The sequence below is a fragment of the Culex pipiens genome, chromosome 3, assembly GCF_016801865.2.
Source record: "Culex pipiens pallens isolate TS chromosome 3, TS_CPP_V2, whole genome shotgun sequence".
NCBI classification, from domain to species: Eukaryota; Metazoa; Arthropoda; class Insecta; order Diptera; family Culicidae; genus Culex; species Culex pipiens.
The window spans coordinates 80,767,273-80,785,435 of NC_068939.1; the positions used below are offsets into that span (position 1 = coordinate 80,767,273).

General features: G+C 37.5%; 1 protein-coding gene across 1 annotated transcript in view; it reads left to right on the forward strand.

Moving 5' to 3' along the window:
• Positions 1 to 432: 432 nt before the first annotated feature.
• The window catches only part of LOC120414196 (uncharacterized), a 260,154-nt gene continuing 242,423 nt past the window's right edge, over positions 433 to 18,163 (forward strand). The window contains exon 1 of the mRNA XM_039575277.2: positions 433 to 480. The gene's annotated coding sequence lies outside the window, so the exon portion shown is untranslated. The remainder of the gene's footprint in view (positions 481 to 18,163) is intronic.

Genomic DNA, 18,163 nt, shown 5'->3' on the forward strand with positions numbered 1-18,163 from the left:
AGTATGTAAGAAAAAACAGGTAAATTAGGAGGATGACGCGTTCTGCACACAGTCTGTTGTGTAGTTGCAAAACCTCCAAGAAGTAGAATGACGTCTGAGGTTGGCAACTAAAAGTGGGTAATTAGTGGCATAGGCTCACCTGATGGGCAGAGGTGAGTTGCGTAATGATGTCGAGAAGTTGTTGAAGGTTGTTTGAGGGATGTTGAAATTCAAATTAATAGGTCACTGTTACGAGCTGCTCTCGGGATGAACATAAATTACCATTTAATCCAATTTGGTAATCGTAGCTCAATGCCGAACGGTTTTGTGGTTTTATTCCACTTTTCCCTCGAAGGTTAATGATAGCTTAACTCCTCACCGCACCCCATCCTTTAATCCTCCGTACCGATCAATGTAAAAATATTAACATGCATTTTTTCGCCCTTTTTTCTCTCTCTTTATAGGTTACATCCAGCAACACTGCTGCTAATGGGATAAAAGGTACAGTTTAATTTATGCCGAATTAAGGCGATTATCCAACCAAAATTCACGTGAAAATAAGCCAGAAAAATGTGACGCGTTCAAACGCGTACACCATCAAACGACGGCGCGATCTTTGGTGGCCATTTGTGGTTAATTGAAATTCATCTGCAGCATTTTCAAACGCTCCGCTCGAAAATTCATCAATATTTGCAAATGAGTTCATTAAAATTTCACCAGTGTTGGGTGTGGGTGGGCGACGCATCCATTTTTAACATCCACTTCAATTGGATTGAATTTTATAATTATTGACACGTCTTTTTTTTTACTTTTGCGCACTCGATTCGCTGTTTTTTCAACTTTATTTACTTTCCTTTGTGCGAAATGTGTGCACCTCCCGTGGTGCGACTTCGTGTAAAATGTTATTAAATTATCGAACAACACGCTGCATGCACAAACACACTCACTGATAAGTAAAAAAAAACATGTATATTTCTCTGGTTCTGGTGTTCTGCTGGAACTTTAATTTAACCGATAATTACAAATGCGCGCTGGGAGGTGCTCCTAGAGGGGGAAATGTGGCTGTGAATGTTTAATTTGTGGCTTGTAATTCCATTAAAATGATGTCTTTTTGGATAAATTGATCATACTTGAACAATTTTTGCTGACATTGAAGCATTTTTTAAAACTTTATTTGGATGATTCGATAACTTATATTAAAAAAGGCCGTTCCAAATATTTTTAAAAGTTCTTAAATGTTTGAAAAAAGGAAACACAAAAAAAAAATTCAAGTAAATATCCCAGAATTTTAAAATGACGCTTGAAAAAATCCAGAGTTCACCCATAATGAATCATTTATATTGAAAAAACATTTTTTTTAAATTCAATTTGAAGGCAAAAAAATATACAAATTGAAATCAAAAGCCATGGTATTCATATTTGAAAGAAAACGTAACAGATTTAACAGAAAATTTACTAAAATTCAATTCAACTTATACTTCAACTTATACTTATATCAACTTCAAAAATGTCCAGTTGTGCAAAATTCTAGAATCTTTTTCTTAATTGTAAAAGGCCTAGAGTAAGTTGAAAAAAATGACTTGGACTAGTTTCTCTGACTGAATTAAAATGTATCGATTAAATCGAAATGTCAACGCAGACAATAAGATTTCAAAACGATTTTTTTTATACAAGAGCAATTCCAGCTCAAATCAGGAATTTTTCTGGTACTTTTGTACCCGACCCTCTCCGACTTCAATGAAACTTTTTAGACATGTAATTCTAGGCCTATATAAGCCCTTTTTGTGTATATGGAGCCAATTGTACTCGAAACTGACATTTGAGAAGGGCGTAAGTAATTTAAATATGTGTGTATCTTGTAATTTAAAAATTACTGTAACTCAAAGCCGTTGCATCGTATCAAAAAGTGGTAAAAGACTAACTTGTAGGCAACTGGACGGGCTTTCTGAAACAATACACTGAAAGAAAAAAACACGCCACTTTCATGAGATTTTTCAATTTTGCCTTCCTCACTGAGGTAAGGCTATAATCCTGCTCTAAAAATGAACTTTTTATTAAAAGCTCGAAGACCCACCTTCATGTATACATATCGACTCAGAATCGAAAACTGAACAAATGTCTGTGTGTGTGTATGTGTGTGTGTATGTGTGTGTATGTATGTATGTGACCAAAATTCTCACTGAGTTTTCTCAGCACTGGCTGAACCGATTTTGACCAAACCAGTTGCATTCGACTTGGTTTAGGGTCCCATACATCGCTATTGAATTGTTTGAAGTTTCGATAACTAGTTCAAAAGTTATGTATAAAAATGTGTTTTCACATATATCCGGATCTCATTTATATGCATGTAAACGATGTCCGGATCCATCATCCAACCCATCGTTGGTTAGGTAATCGAGAGACCTTTCCAATGAGTCCACAACATTGAAGATCTGGCAACCCTGTCTCGAGTTATGACCACTTAAGTGCAATTTATGAACTTTTTGAAGCCGGATCTCACTTAAATGTATGTAAACGATGTCCGGATCCATCATCCAACCCATCGTTGGTTAGGTAATCGAGAGACCTTTCCAACGAGTCCACAACATTGAAGATCTGGCAACCCTGTCTCGAGTTATGACCACTTAAGTGATATTTATGTACTTTTTTGAAGCCGGATCTCACTTAAATGTATGTAAACGATGTCCGGATCCATCATCCGACCCATCGTTGGTTAGGTAATTGAGAGACCTTTCCAACGAGTCCTTAACATTAAAGATCTGGCAACCCTGTCTCGAGTTATGACCACTTAAGTGATTTTTATGTACTTTTTTTAAGCCGGATCTCACTTAAATGTATGTAAACGATGTCCGGATCCATCATCCGACCCATCGTTGGTTAGATAATTGAGAGACCTTTCCAACGAGTCCACAACATTGAAGATCTGGCAACCCTGTCTCAAGTTATGACCACTTAAGTGATATTTATGTACTTTTTTGAAGCCAGATCTCTCTTAAATGTATGTAAACGATGTCCGGATCCATCATCCGACCCATCGTTGGTTAGATAATCGAGAGACCTTTCCAACGAGTTCACAATATTGAGGATCTGGCAAACCTGTCTCGAGTTATGACCACTTAAGTGATAAGTATGTACTTTTTTGAAGCCGGATCTCACTTAAATGTATGTAAACGATGTCCGGATCCATCATCCGACCCATCGTTGGTTAGGTAATTGAGAGACCTTTCCAACGAGTCCACAACGTTGAAGATCTGGCGACCCTGTCTCAAGTTATGACCACTTAAGTGATAATTATATACATTTTCGAAGCCGGATCTCACTTAAATGTATGTAAACGATGTCCGGATCTATCAACCGACCCATCGTTGGTTAGATAATCGAAAGACCTTTCCAACGAGTCCACAACATTGAAGATCTGGCAACCCTGTCTCGAGTTATGACCACTTAAGTGATGTTTATGTACTTTTTTGAAGCCAGATCTCACTTAAATGTATGTAAACGATGTCCGGATCCATCATCCGACCCATCGTTGGTTAGATAATCGAGAGACCTTTCCAACGAGTCCACAACATTGAAGATCTGGCAACCCTGTCTCGAGTTATGACCACTTGAGTGATAAGTATGTACTTTTTTGAAGCCGGATCTCACTTAAATGTATGTAAACGATGTCCGGATCCATCATCCGACCCATCGTTGGTTAGGTAATTGAGAGACCTTTCCAACGAGTCAACAACATTGAAAATCTGGCAACCCTGTCTCGAGTTATGCTCAATTAAGTAATTTTTATGTACTTTTTTGAAGCCGGATCTCACTTAAATGTATGTAAACGATGTCCGGATCCATCATCCGACCCATCGTTGGTTAGGTAATTGAGATACCTTTCCAACGAGTCAACAACATTGAAGATCTGGCAACCCTGTCTCGAGTTATGATCAATTAAGTGATAATTATATACATTTTCGAAGCCGGATCTCACTTAAATGTATGTAAACGATGTCCGGATCCATCTTCGACATATCGTTGGTTTAGGTAATTGAAAACCCTTTCCAACGAATCTACAACATTGATGATCTGGCAACACTGTCTCGAGTTATGACCACTTAAGTTATATCTGTGTACTTATTTTTCTGGATCTAAAAAATAGCTAGCAAACCACTTATATTAAAAATGAGGAAGGCATCAACCACATAGGTGGATTAAGTTAGTTTTTAAGTTTAAAAGTAAAATTTGAAGGTGATGTCACGATTTGTTTTCGTTCAAAGATTTTGAGGAAATAGCCTAAAATGATACAAAAAACTCACGAAAAATGCAGGATGGTAATACAAAAATCATTTACTAAAACTGTTTTTTTGAAAAGTGGTCTAAACGTCAAAATTTTCAAAAACCGATAGTGGGAATCGATTCCTCAGACAATGTTACATAAAATTCTCCATATTGACCACTGTCCTATGTCCAATCCTTGTGAAGATACAGCGGTTTTAAAAATAAAACTAACTTAATCCACCTATGTGGTTGGTGCCTTCCTCACTTTTTACCAACAATGGGTAATATGAGTGGTTTGGACACATACTTCAGCTATTTTTTTAGATCCAGAAAAATGAGTACATAGATATAACTTAAGTGGTAATAACTCGATACAGGGTTGCCAGTTCTTCAATGTTTTGGACTCGTTGGAAAGGTCTTTCAATTACCTAACCAACGATGGGTCGGATGGTGGATCTGGACATCGTTTACATACATTTAAGTGAGATCCGGCATCAAAAAAGTACATATATATCACTTAAGTGGTCATAAATCGAGACAGGGTTGCCAGATCCTCAATGTTGTGAACTCGTTGGAAAGGTCTTTCAATTACCTAACCAACGATGGGTCAGATGATGGATCTGGACATCGTTTACATACATTTAAGTGAGATCCGGCATCAAAAAAGTACATATATATCACTTAAGGGGTCATAAATCGAGACAGGGTTGCCAGATCCTCAATGTTGTGAACTCGTTGGAAAGGTCTTTCAATTATCTAACCAACGATGGGTCAGATGATGGATCCGGACATCGTTTACATACATTTAAGTGAGATCCGGCATCAAAAAAGTACATATATATCACTTAAGGGGTCATAAATCGAGACAGGGTTGCCAGATCCTCAATGTTGTGAACTCGTTGGAAAGGTCTTTCAATTACCTAACCAACGATGGGTCAGATGATGGATCTGGACATCGTTTACATACATTTAAGTGAGATCCGGCATCAAAAAAGTACATATATATCACTTAAGGGGTCATAAATCGAGACAGGGTTGCCAGATCCTCAATGTTGTGAACTCGTTGGAAAGGTCTTTCAATTATCTAACCAACGATGGGTCAGATGATGGATCCGGACATCGTTTACATACATTTAAGTGAGATCCGGCATCAAAAAAGTACATATATATCACTTAAGTGGTCATAAATCGAGACAGGGTTGCCAGATCCTCAATGTTGTGAACTCGTTGGAAAGGTCTTTCAATTACCTAACCAACGATGGGTCAGATGATGGATCTGGACATCGTTTCCATACATTTAAGTGAGATCCGGCATCAAAAAAGTACATATATATCACTTAAGTGGTCATAAATCGAGACAGGGTTGCCAGATCCTCAATGTTGTGAACTCGTTGGAAAGGTCTTTCAATTACCTAACCAACGATGGGTCAGATGATGGATCTGGACATCGTTTACATACATTTAAGTGAGATCCGGCATCAAAAAAGTACATATATATCACTTAAGGGGTCATAAATCGAGACAGGGTTGCCAGATCCTCAATGTTGTGAACTCGTTGGAAAGGTCTTTCAATTACCTAACCAACGATGGGTCAGATGATGGATCTGGACATCGTTTACATACATTTAAGTGAGATCCGGCATCAAAAAAGTACATATATATCACTTAAGGGGTCATAAATCGAGACAGGGTTGCCAGATCCTCAATGTTGTGAACTCGTTGGAAAGGTCTTTCAATTATCTAACTAACGATGGGTCAGATGATGGATCCGGACATCGTTTACATACATTTAAGTGAGATCCGGCATCAAAAAAGTACATTTATATCACTTAAGGGGTCATAAATCGAGACAGGGTTGCCAGATCCTCAATGTTGTGAACTCGTTGGAAAGGTCTTTCAATTACCTAACCAACGATGGGTCAGATGATGGATCTGGACATCGTTTACATACATTTAAGTGAGATCCGGCATCAAAAAAGTACATATATATCACTTAAGGGGTCATAAATCGAGACAGGGTTGCCAGATCCTCAATGTTGTGAACTCGTTGGAAAGGTCTTTCAATTACCTAACCAACGATGGGTCAGATGATGGATCCGGACATCGTTTACATACATTTAAGTGAGATCCGGCATCAAAAAAGTACATATATATCACTTAAGGGGTCATAAATCGAGACAGGGTTGCCAGATCCTCAATGTTGTGAACTCGTTGGAAAGGTCTTTCAATTACCTAACCAACGATGGGTCAGATGATGGATCTGGACATCGTTTACATACATTTAAGTGAGATCCGGCATCAAAAAAGTACATATATATCACTTAAGGGGTCATAAATCGAGACAGGGTTGCCAGATCCTCAATGTTGTGAACTCGTTGGAAAGGTCTTTCAATTATCTAACTAACGATGGGTCAGATGATGGATCCGGACATCGTTTACATACATTTAAGTGAGATCCGGCATCAAAAAAGTACATATATATCACTTAAGGGGTCATAAATCGAGACAGGGTTGCCAGATCCTCAATGTTGTGAACTCGTTGGAAAGGTCTTTCAATTACCTAACCAACGATGGGTCAAATGATGGATCTGGACATCGTTTCCATACATTTAAGTGAGATCCGGCATCAAAAAAGTACATATATATCACTTAAGTGGTCATAAATCGAGACAGGGTTGCCAGATCCTCAATGTTGTGAACTCGTTGGAAAGGTCTTTCAATTACCTAACCAACGATGGGTCAGATGATGGATCTGGACATCGTTTACATACATTTAAGTGAGATCCGGCATCAAAAAAGTACATATATATCACTTAAGGGGTCATAAATCGAGACAGGGTTGCCAGATCCTCAATGTTGTGAACTCGTTGGAAAGGTCTTTCAATTATCTAACCAACGATGGGTCAGATGATGGATCCGGACATCGTTTACATACATTTAAGTGAGATCCGGCATCAAAAAAGTACATATATATCACTTAAGTGGTCATAAATCGAGACAGGGTTGCCAGATCCTCAATGTTGTGAACTCGTTGGAAAGGTCTTTCAATTACCTAACCAACGATGGGTCAGATGATGGATCTGGACATCGTTTACATACATTTAAGTGAGATCCGGCATCAAAAAAGTACATATATATCACTTAAGGGGTCATAAATCGAGACAGGGTTGCCAGATCCTCAATGTTGTGAACTCGTTGGAAAGGTCTTTCAATTATCTAACCAACGATGGGTCAGATGATGGATCCGGACATCGTTTACATACATTTAAGTGAGATCCGGCATCAAAAAAGTACATATATATCACTTAAGGGGTCATAAATCGAGACAGGGTTGCCAGATCCTCAATGTTGTGAACTCGTTGGAAAGGTCTTTCAATTACCTAACCAACGATGGGTCAGATGATGGATCTGGACATCGTTTACATACATTTAAGTGAGATCCGGCATCAAAAAAGTACATATATATCACTTAAGGGGTCATAAATCGAGACAGGGTTGCCAGATCCTCAATGTTGTGAACTCGTTGGAAAGGTCTTTCAATTATCTAACCAACGATGGGTCAGATGATGGATCCGGACATCGTTTACATACATTTAAGTGAGATCCGGCATCAAAAAAGTACATATATATCACTTAAGTGGTCATAAATCGAGACAGGGTTGCCAGATCCTCAATGTTGTGAACTCGTTGGAAAGGTCTTTCAATTACCTAACCAACGATGGGTCAGATGATGGATCTGGACATCGTTTACATACATTTAAGTGAGATCCGGCATCAAAAAAGTACATATATATCACTTAAGGGGTCATAAATCGAGACAGGGTTGCCAGATCCTCAATGTTGTGAACTCGTTGGAAAGGTCTTTCAATTATCTAACCAACGATGGGTCAGATGATGGATCTGGACATCGTTTACATACATTTAAGTGAGATCCGGCATCAAAAAAGTACATATATATCACTTAAGGGGTCATAAATCGAGACAGGGTTGCCAGATCCTCAATGTTGTGAACTCGTTGGAAAGGTCTTTCAATTACCTAACCAACGAAGGGTCAGATGATGGATCTGGACATCGTTTACATACATTTAAGTGAGATCCGGCATCAAAAAAGTACATATATATCACTTAAGGGGTCATAAATTGAGACAGGGTTGCCAGATCCTCAATGTTGTGAACTCGTTGGAAAGGTCTTTCAATTATCTAACCAACGATGGGTCAGATGATGGATCCGGACATCGTTTACATACATTTAAGTGAGATCCGGCATCAAAAAAGTACATATATATCACTTAAGTGGTCATAAATCGAGACAGGGTTGCCAGATCCTCAATGTTGTGAACTCGTTGGAAAGGTCTTTCAATTACCTAACCAACGATGGGTCAGATGATGGATCTGGACATCGTTTCCATACATTTAAGTGAGATCCGGCATCAAAAAAGTACAAATATATCACTTAAGTGGTCATAACTCGAGACAGGGTTGCCAGATCCTCAATGTAGTGAACTCGTTGGAAAGGTCTTTCAATTATCTAACCAACGATGGGTCAGATGATGGATCTGGACATCGTTTACATACATTTAAGTGAGATCCGGCATCAAAAAAGTACATATATATCACTTAAGTGGTCATAAATCGAGACAGGGTTGCCAGATCCTCAATGTTGTGAACTCGTTGGAAAGGTCTTTCAATTACCTAACCAACGATGGGTCAGATGATGGATCTGGACATCGTTTACATACATTTAAGTGAGATCCGGCATCAAAAAAGTACATATATATCACTTAAGGGGTCATAAATCGAGACAGGGTTGCCAGATCCTCAATGTTGTGAACTCGTTGGAAAGGTCTTTCAATTACCTAACCAACGATGTGTCGGATGATGGATCCGGACATCGTTTACATGCATATAAATGAGATCCAGATAAATGTGAAAACACATTTTTATACATAACTTTTGAACTAGTTATCGAAACTTCAAACAATTCAATAGCGATGTATGGGACCCTAAACCAAGTCGAATGCAACTGGTTTGGTCAAAATCGGTTCAGCCAGTGCTGAGAAAACTCAGTGAGAATTTTGGTCACATACATACATACACACACATACACACACACATACACACACACATACACACACACATACACACACACAGACATTTGTTCAGTTTTCGATTCTGAGTCGATATGTATACATGAAGGTGGGTCTTTGAGCTTTTAATAAAAAGTTCATTTTTAGAGCAGGATTAAAGCCTTACCTCAGTGAGGAAGGCAAAAATGTTGAAAAAATGGTTTTTTGCAATTTCTATAAGTTTGTCTTTGGCAGCTTTTTAATTTGACTCGTTTTAATATTTACGTAAGCTTATTTTGTATCCATGTTTCTACTACACTGAAAAAAAATATACTATTCTCAGCCCAAGTAACATTTTTTTCCAGGAGTTCTACAAGAGCTCTTCAAGATAGCTACAGCATAGCAGTTTGGACTGCGGTAGGATAAAATTCTCTTCAAAACTTCTTCAGGAGTTTGGAAGAGTACTTGAAGAGAGTTTTATCCTACCGCGGTCCAAACTGCTATGCTGTAGCTATCTTGAAGAGCTCTTGTAGAACTCCTGGAAAAAAATGTTACTTGGGCAGTTATGAGCAGGTAATTAAGGTCATATCTGCAAGCCCATACATCCAATTGAAATGCTGCCAAAGACAAACTTATGGGAAATTGGACGAGCTTTCCGGTAAAAATATTTTCGAGACTGAAAAATCAAGTCTATCATTTAGAAATTTAAAAAAAAACATCAAAAAACCTTTTTTTTCAACATTTTTATTTTTAAAACCGCTGTATCTTCACAAGGATTGGACATAGGACAGTGGTCAATATGGAGACTTTTATGTAAAATTGTCTGAGGAATCGATTTCCACTATCGGTTTTTAAAAATTTTGACATTTAGACCACTTTCCAAAAAAAAAAACAGTTTTAGTGAATGATTTTTGTATTTTTTCAAGGAGAGACATACCATCCTGCATTTTTCGTGAGTTTTTTGTATCATTTTAGGCTATTTCCTCAAAATCTTTGAACAAAAACAAATCGTGACATCACCTCCAAATTTAACTTTTAAACTTAAAAATTTAAAATTTTCATGAAAGTGGCCTGTATTTTTCTTTAAGTGTATTTTTTTCAGAAAGCCCGTCTAATTTCCTACAAGTTTGTCTTTGACCACTTTTTGATACGATGCAACGGCTTCGAGATACAGTAAATTTAAAATTGCAAAATACAAAAATATTTAAATACCTTACGCCCTTCTCAAATGTTATTTTCGAGTACTATTAGCTCCATATACACAAAAATGGCTTATATAGGCCTAGAATAACATGTCTAAAAAGTTTCATTGAAGTCGGAGAGGGTCGTGTACAAAAGTACCAGAAAAAATCCTGATTTGAGCTGGAATTGCTCACAAAACAAATATATCAAATACTAAAACGCATTTCCAATTCAAAATCACAACCGTTATGATCTTTTCTTAAATCAATTGAAATTGGTTCCAAAAATATCTAAAGGATTGCCAGCAAATTTTGAACCCTGCAGAAAATTTTCATTTTAAAAACAATTTTCATGGCAGGTTTTTGGAAGACTAAATCAGAGAATAAATAAGGAATTAAACATTACATTAAATAAAAAAAATTAATAAAAATTTAATTATGCAAAAGCTTTTTTTTAATTATAATTGAAAAATGTGTTTTAAAAGGATTCTTGTTTGATGATCTTGTTTAGTTGAATAAAGGAAAATTATAAGTAAAATATTAAATTGATTTTTTTTATGATTGTTTAGTTTTCAAATATGAGGTCTTTGAGAAACCAACATATTGTGTTATAAGTTCAATCAATGCTGGGATGTTTAGTTTTAGACAAGCTTCTAGGTTAAATTGCATAAATTATTTATTTGAGTTTAAATATACTTTTAGGTCCAACTGCTTTTTTTTTATCTATTCGCGACCTTGAAATATTTTTTGAATTTTAATTTGCAGCTTCGAAAAAGCTAAATGAGCAATTTCCTACGAAATCGGTATTTTTTTTATTTTAGCTTTTGTATTTTTTTAATCCAGCTGAAACTTTTATGGTGCTTTTGGTATGCCCAAAGAAGCCATTTCGCATCAATAGTTTGTTCATATAATTTTCCATTTAAATTTGGCAGCTGTCCATGCAAAAATGATACATGAAAATTCAAAAATTCTGTATCTTTTAAAGGAATTTTTTGATCGATTTGGTGTCTTCGGCAAAGTTGTAGGTACGGATAAGAACTACACTGAAAAAAATGATACACGGTTAAAAAAAATGGTGATTTTTAATTTAATTTTAATTTTTCTTTAGACATACCGAAGGCACCAGTCGGATCATAAAATACAAAAAAAAAAATCGAATGACAGAGATCTGAGAGAATTGCTCAAATGTATATTTTTTTTTAAATAGGTACTTTGAATAAATACTCAATAATCTTCGAAGGTACTACCCACATTTTTTTTATCACATACATAAAAATAAGGAATTTCATGCATTGAATTTCCAATATTTTTCTAATCAAATCTGGATTTTTATAAAACATTTTTCTTTATTTTGGCTATTGACTTGACTTTTTACTTAACTTGAATTCAAAAATATAAAAAAAAACTCTAGGAATATTTTGCAATATCATCAAAGATAAATATCTTTCAATTAAAAAAAAAATAAAACAGTTTTGAAATTCTTAAACAAATTCTGAAGGACAGAGATTTAGAAACCTATTATTTTCTGAATATTTTTTTTTGATCTTCATTTTTAGTCTATAAATTTAAATGAACTGATATTAATATATCGGGATACAAATATGGCTTAGATTTTTAATTATTGTCATTCAATAACAATTCAACCAACAAATATCAATAAAAAGCTTTTCGATTTCTTCTATTATTTTTTCATTAATTATTTTCTTTTTTGAAAAAAACTCTATTTGATCTGTCATCACGATAAAGTATAAATTTCAACTCAAAATTCATCTAATTTCCAATCTAGAAAACCAAATTGGCCAGACTTGTCTGCCCCCACATCGCGCAATCACTTGCGCTAATTAACGCGCTCGAAATGAAATCAAAATTCCTCGAAATTACTTAATGTTCACGCTTTCTATCGATTGATTGACCGCGTCCCCTTCTCCCCCTCCCAACTCGTGCCAAGTTTGCGGCAAACTCCCCCACAACAAAATCAATGAAAAAAGCCCCGAAAGAATATCATTGAAAGTGAGAAAAACTAGAGTTGAGCAGAAAAAAAAAAACATGAATTCAGTCGGACAACTAATGACCCCCGAAGCGGGCAGCGCTGAAAAAGTAAGATTCGATTTCAGTGTCCACTTTTGGAAGACTCACTTTTTTTTCGTTGGATATACCTGCAGCTAGGGTAAGGTGACGTAATTTTGAACAAACTTATAAATTGAAGTTTCTTCAAATTGTTTATAATATTTGACAAAACTTTTTTTCACCTTGCCAAAATTACAATCCTCTACCTCACCCATCGATTTTGCTCCACCACTTCTGTCTCTTTTAGCAGATTGCCCGAAAAAAAGAGAGCAGAAGAAAAAAATGCCACACCGTATAATTTGATTTAAATTTTAACAGCAATTTCGCTTTCCACCTGCTGTCTAATGGAGAGACGTCTGGGCCCGGCCATTGGCAACACTGCTGCTGGCCAACGTTGCCAGCGGACACACATTCACACTCACGTACGCTAGTTTAAATTATAGCAATTTCGGAATCGAACCGCTCTGAGGCGAGGGTGGATTCCGAAACGAATCGACACCTTTTCGGTGATTTAGTGATGGTATTTGCGGAAAAAGGTGAGAAGAAAAATTGATGCGGTGGAAATTGAGAGTGTTAAATCGTAAAAAGTTTTTAGAAAAGAAAATGATTATTTTGAGATAATATTTACTCAAAATATCTTTCTTAAATTACACATTAACTTTGACTATGGAACTGAGAGCACTCAACTTAACAAAAAAATAACCCAAACTTTATTCTTAAAAACTGCACCAATTTCCAACCCCAAAGAAGGTCCCAACGCAGTAGTAACAAAAGCAAGTTAAGAACTAAACCAGCCAACCAGCAAAGCCACAAATATTGCCCTCCTTCCAAGGGTGCAAAGTGTGTAATTAAGGTGTGCTTCTTGGCTGCGCTGAGGTTGTTCTTTTTTTCCAGAAAATTTTCATCGACAGTGAGAGAAAAAATCCAATTTGGGGACCCCCTCTTCTTTCACCCTGGCCAGAGAAGAAAACATTCAGTTCTTGGCAGTTTTTCGATCCGTTCCACTTGGATGGTCGCTCCACGGTCTAGGCGGAGTAGTCGATTCTGTCTAGTCCGTTTCCGGTGTTCCAGCGAGCGGTTTCCACTTACTTCCGATTGATGAGCTGAGGATAATCGAAAAACGATTCGGCCTTTATTAATAAAGGGGAGCTGGCACGGAAAGTTTTCTCTTTTAGAATTGGCATTAAATAACCCTAAATTGAGAATCAAAAGTCAAAATCAAAATTAGTGACAAACTCCAAAACAGAATCGAAAATTAATACTTTTCAGTACAACCCGAGCAGACGGAAATAACTTGGCAAGGTCAGTTTTTGATATTGTGAGAAGATCGAAATAAATATGGATTAGTTGTTAAAATAACAAAAATCAAAAACAAAGATTTGTTTGAAGAATAACTTAAACTGTTATTATGTTGTTATTGCAATAACAAACCAATAACACAGAAGGAATCATGAAGGAATATCAAGATTTGATTTGCGGAGAGGAGGAGCAGGATAATAACAAAAATTGTTATTGAACTGGTATGTCTCCATAGCAAAAAAAGTTATTGTTTTGGTTTATTTGCCATTTGCCAATAAACCTGCAGTTGCCAAAACTCTTCTGTACTAGTCAGGTCTGCAGAGTCAAGTATCTTCAAGCGACTTTGAATCCATACTTTGAAGACAACTCCGACTCTGGATGCAGGATATGACGTCAACGCCGACTTCAGCTCTCCAAAAATACCCGACTTCACAGATTCCGACTCCAAGTAAAAGTTGCTGAAAATTAGCTGAATCCGATGCCGTCTCCGAGGTCTCACTCCAGCTCGAACTTCAACGTTAGCTCCGACTTCCTCACTCTGTGAAAATAATAACAGTTTTTGTTATTCACATTTCAAAAATTTTCAATAGATAAATCAATTCCATTAGGGAATACAACACAATTAAAAAAAAAACTTTCAAAAGTTAATTTTATCAGATTAATTTAAGCTTAAGGACCCCATTTCATGGTCAAATAAATGACCACGATTAAATTGGTCAAAATTATTCCATAGTTCTAGCCAATTGTAGTATAGTCCCTTAGTAGTCAAGGCACGAAATCGAAAAAGGGCTCATTTTCGTGTGTCTAACGGCAAATCATGTAACAGGCCAGGTTTTGATGGATCTAGACTAAATCGACCCCACTGAGTCCGAAAATCGCGGTCACGAAGCCGAATTCCTTAAGGAAAGCGAGATATTCAAGATGGCGACCAATATGGCGGCTATACAGAGAAGTCAACAATATCACAGTATGAAGGTTGTCGACGTGTCGATTTTAACTAATTTCGGGTCGCTGAACCCGAATATGACCATGAAAATCGGTCACGGCGATCCAGGAGCGTGTAATCCAAGATGGCGTCCAATATGGCGAAAAGTGAATTTTCAAGTGTTTTTAAACACCATGTAACAGGCTTGTGACCGATCAAATTTAACTAATTTGGGGTCGCTAAACTCGAATATGACCATGAAAATCGGTCACGGCGACCCAGGAGCGTGTAATCCAAGATGGCGTCCAATATGGCGAAGAGAGAATCTTCAAGTATTTTTAAACAAGATGTAACAGGCTTGTGACCGATCAAATTTAACTAATTTGGGGTCGCTGAACTCGAATATGACCATGCAAATTGGTCACGGCGACCCAGTAGCGTGTTATCCAAGATTGCGTCCAATATGGCGAAGAAAGAATCTTCAAGTATTTTTAAACAAGATGTAACAGGCTTGTGACCGATCAAATTTAACTAATTTGGGGTCGCTGAACCCGAATATGACCATGAAAATCGGTCACGGCGACCCAGTAGCGTGTAATCCAAGATGGTGTCCAATATGGCGAAGAGAGAATCTTCAAGTATTTTTAAACAAGATGTAACAGGCTTGTGACCGATCAAATTTAACTAATTTGGGGTCGCCGAACCCGAATACGACCATGAAATTCGGTCACGGCGACCCAGTAGCATGTAATCCAAGATGGCGTCCAATATGGCGAAGAGAGAATCTTCAATTTTTTTTAAACAAGATGTAACAGGCTTGTGACCGATCAAATTTAACTAATTTGGGGTCGCTGAACCCGAATACGACCATGAAATTCGGTCACGGCGACCCAGTAGCGTGTAATCCAAGATGGTGTCCAATATGGCGAAGAGAGAATCTTCAAGTATTTTTAAACAAGATGTAACAGGCTTGTGACCGATCAAATTTAACTAATTTGGGGTCGCCGAACCCGAATACGACCATGAAAATCGGTCACGGCGACCCAGTAGCGTGTAATCCAAGATGGCGTCCAATATGGCGAATAGTGAATCTTCAAGTATTTTTAAACAACATGTAACAGGCTTGTGACCGATCAAATTTAACTAATTTGGGGTCGCTGAACCCGAATATGTCCATGAAAATCGGTCACGGCGATCCAGGAGCGTGTAATCCAAGATGGCGTCCAATATGGCGAATAATGAATCTTCAAGTATTTTTAAACAACATGTAACAGGCTTGTGACCGATCAATTTTAACTAATTTGGGGTCGCTGAACCCGAATACGACCATGAAAATCGGTCACGGCGATCCAGCAGCGTGTAATCCAAGATAGCGTCGAATATGGCGAATAGTGAATCTTCAAGTATTTTTAAACAACATGTAACAGGCTTGTGACCGATCAAATTTAACTAATTTGGGGTCGCTGAACTCGAATACGACCATGAAATTCGGTCACGGCGACCCAGTAGCGTGTAATCCAAGATGGTGTCCAATATGGCGAAGAGAGAATCTTCAAGTATTTTTAAACAAGATGTAACAGGCTTGTGACCGATCAAATTTAACTAATTTGGGGTCGCCGAACCCGAATACGACCATGAAAATCGGTCACGGCGACCCAGTAGCGTGTAATCCAAGATGGCGTCCAATATGGCGAATAGTGAATCTTCAAGTATTTTTAAACAACATGTAACAGGCTTGTGACCGATCAAATTTAACTAATTTAGGGTCGCCCGAATATGTCCATGAAAATCGGTCACGGCGATCCAGGAGCGTGTAATCCAAGATGGCGTCCAATATGGGTATATCAAGATGGCGTCCAATATGGGGGTTTCTGAGGATCGATCGTAGCAATCGGGGTGTGCGGACGCGAAAACTTTTCGCTGTCACAATTTTTCTCGGGCTCCAATAATATTTCATGAAAGATTGTGAAAATTACTTGGAAAGTTAAGTTTTTAAACGAGTGTTCGGCGGAAAAATGGGTTAATCTGGATGGATCGCGGTGGTGGTGGTGCTGGAGGAGGACGGTTCAATGGAGAACGTGGCCTGTTTCGGGTTGGTTGCGGAACTGGCATGGAACCCGCCTTCGTTTGACGAAGACGACGACGATTGAAGAGAAGCTTGTTTTGAACAAATGTTCACTGGTGAGCTCGTTCTTTTTATAAAACAACCATTCTTTCATTTATTCTGACATGCACACACATCATTCAAGACAACGCCGGTAGGGCGTTCCCAAGGAGCAGCCGTGGCTGACTGGTTACGGTGTTCGCTATGCGAATTGTCCTGGGTTCGATTCCCATCTGCTTCCAACGAGAAAGTGAAGGAATTATAAATTTTTGAAACTCTGAATAAGAATGAAAAATCAAAATAGCTTGAGCCGGGGTTCGATCCCCCGTCCTTTTAATGGGTAAGCAAAAATGCTAACCACTAGGCCATCGCGGCTTGGTGAGCTAAAACTGGAATTAGGAATACTATTTCTACCAACTAAATACGCGCTGAGCCTTTGTCCACTTGGCAAGGGTTCGGAAGTTCTAAATAACGTTTGAATCCGATTGATGCAAACGTTCTTCAGGGCGGGGCTTGTCGATTCAAGCTGAGGTACCTCGCGCTCGGCTAGCCAGCGTAGAAATGGGTCACCGAAGCTCGGCAGAGCTAACACCTTCCAAATGCCTATGCGAGTTATTTGCATGTATAGATTTAAAAAAAAATCAAAATTTCATGGAAACAACTCAATTTGTAAGAGGCGACCGCGTGGTCCCGTTTGGTTGGTTGCACACACACACATCAAGATGGCGTCCAATATGGGTATATCAAATTATTAAAAAAATCAGCTTTCAAAATTTCTACTTTTAGGAATAATTTTAGCTTAAGGACCCCATTTCATGGCAAAAATAATGACCCCGACGAAATTGGACAAAATTATACCAAAGATCTAAACATATTTAACAAAAGAAAAAATAATAACAGATTGTGTTATGGACACTTAAAAACTTTTCCTTGACTTTCCCATTTGTGCGATTTATGGTAATTTTATTTCTAAGTCAGAATACCATAAGAATAACAACTCTTGTTATTAGGAGAGTTTTTGAAATGTACAACAATTCCTCTTATTAGCGTGTTATTAAACATTTTCAGTATAATATCACTTCTATACCAAATCTTGTTATTTTATCAGAAACTGTTATTTTTTTTTCTTCTTGAATTTTAAGTTCAGGATAAAATAATAACTCTTTTTGTTATTTTAACAGAATTTGTTATTGAAATATTATTAATTTTGCTATTAACGTCTGCCCGGGAAGTGCTGAAAAGTTGATTTTGCCTCTTGAGCTTATTAACACTGTACTGT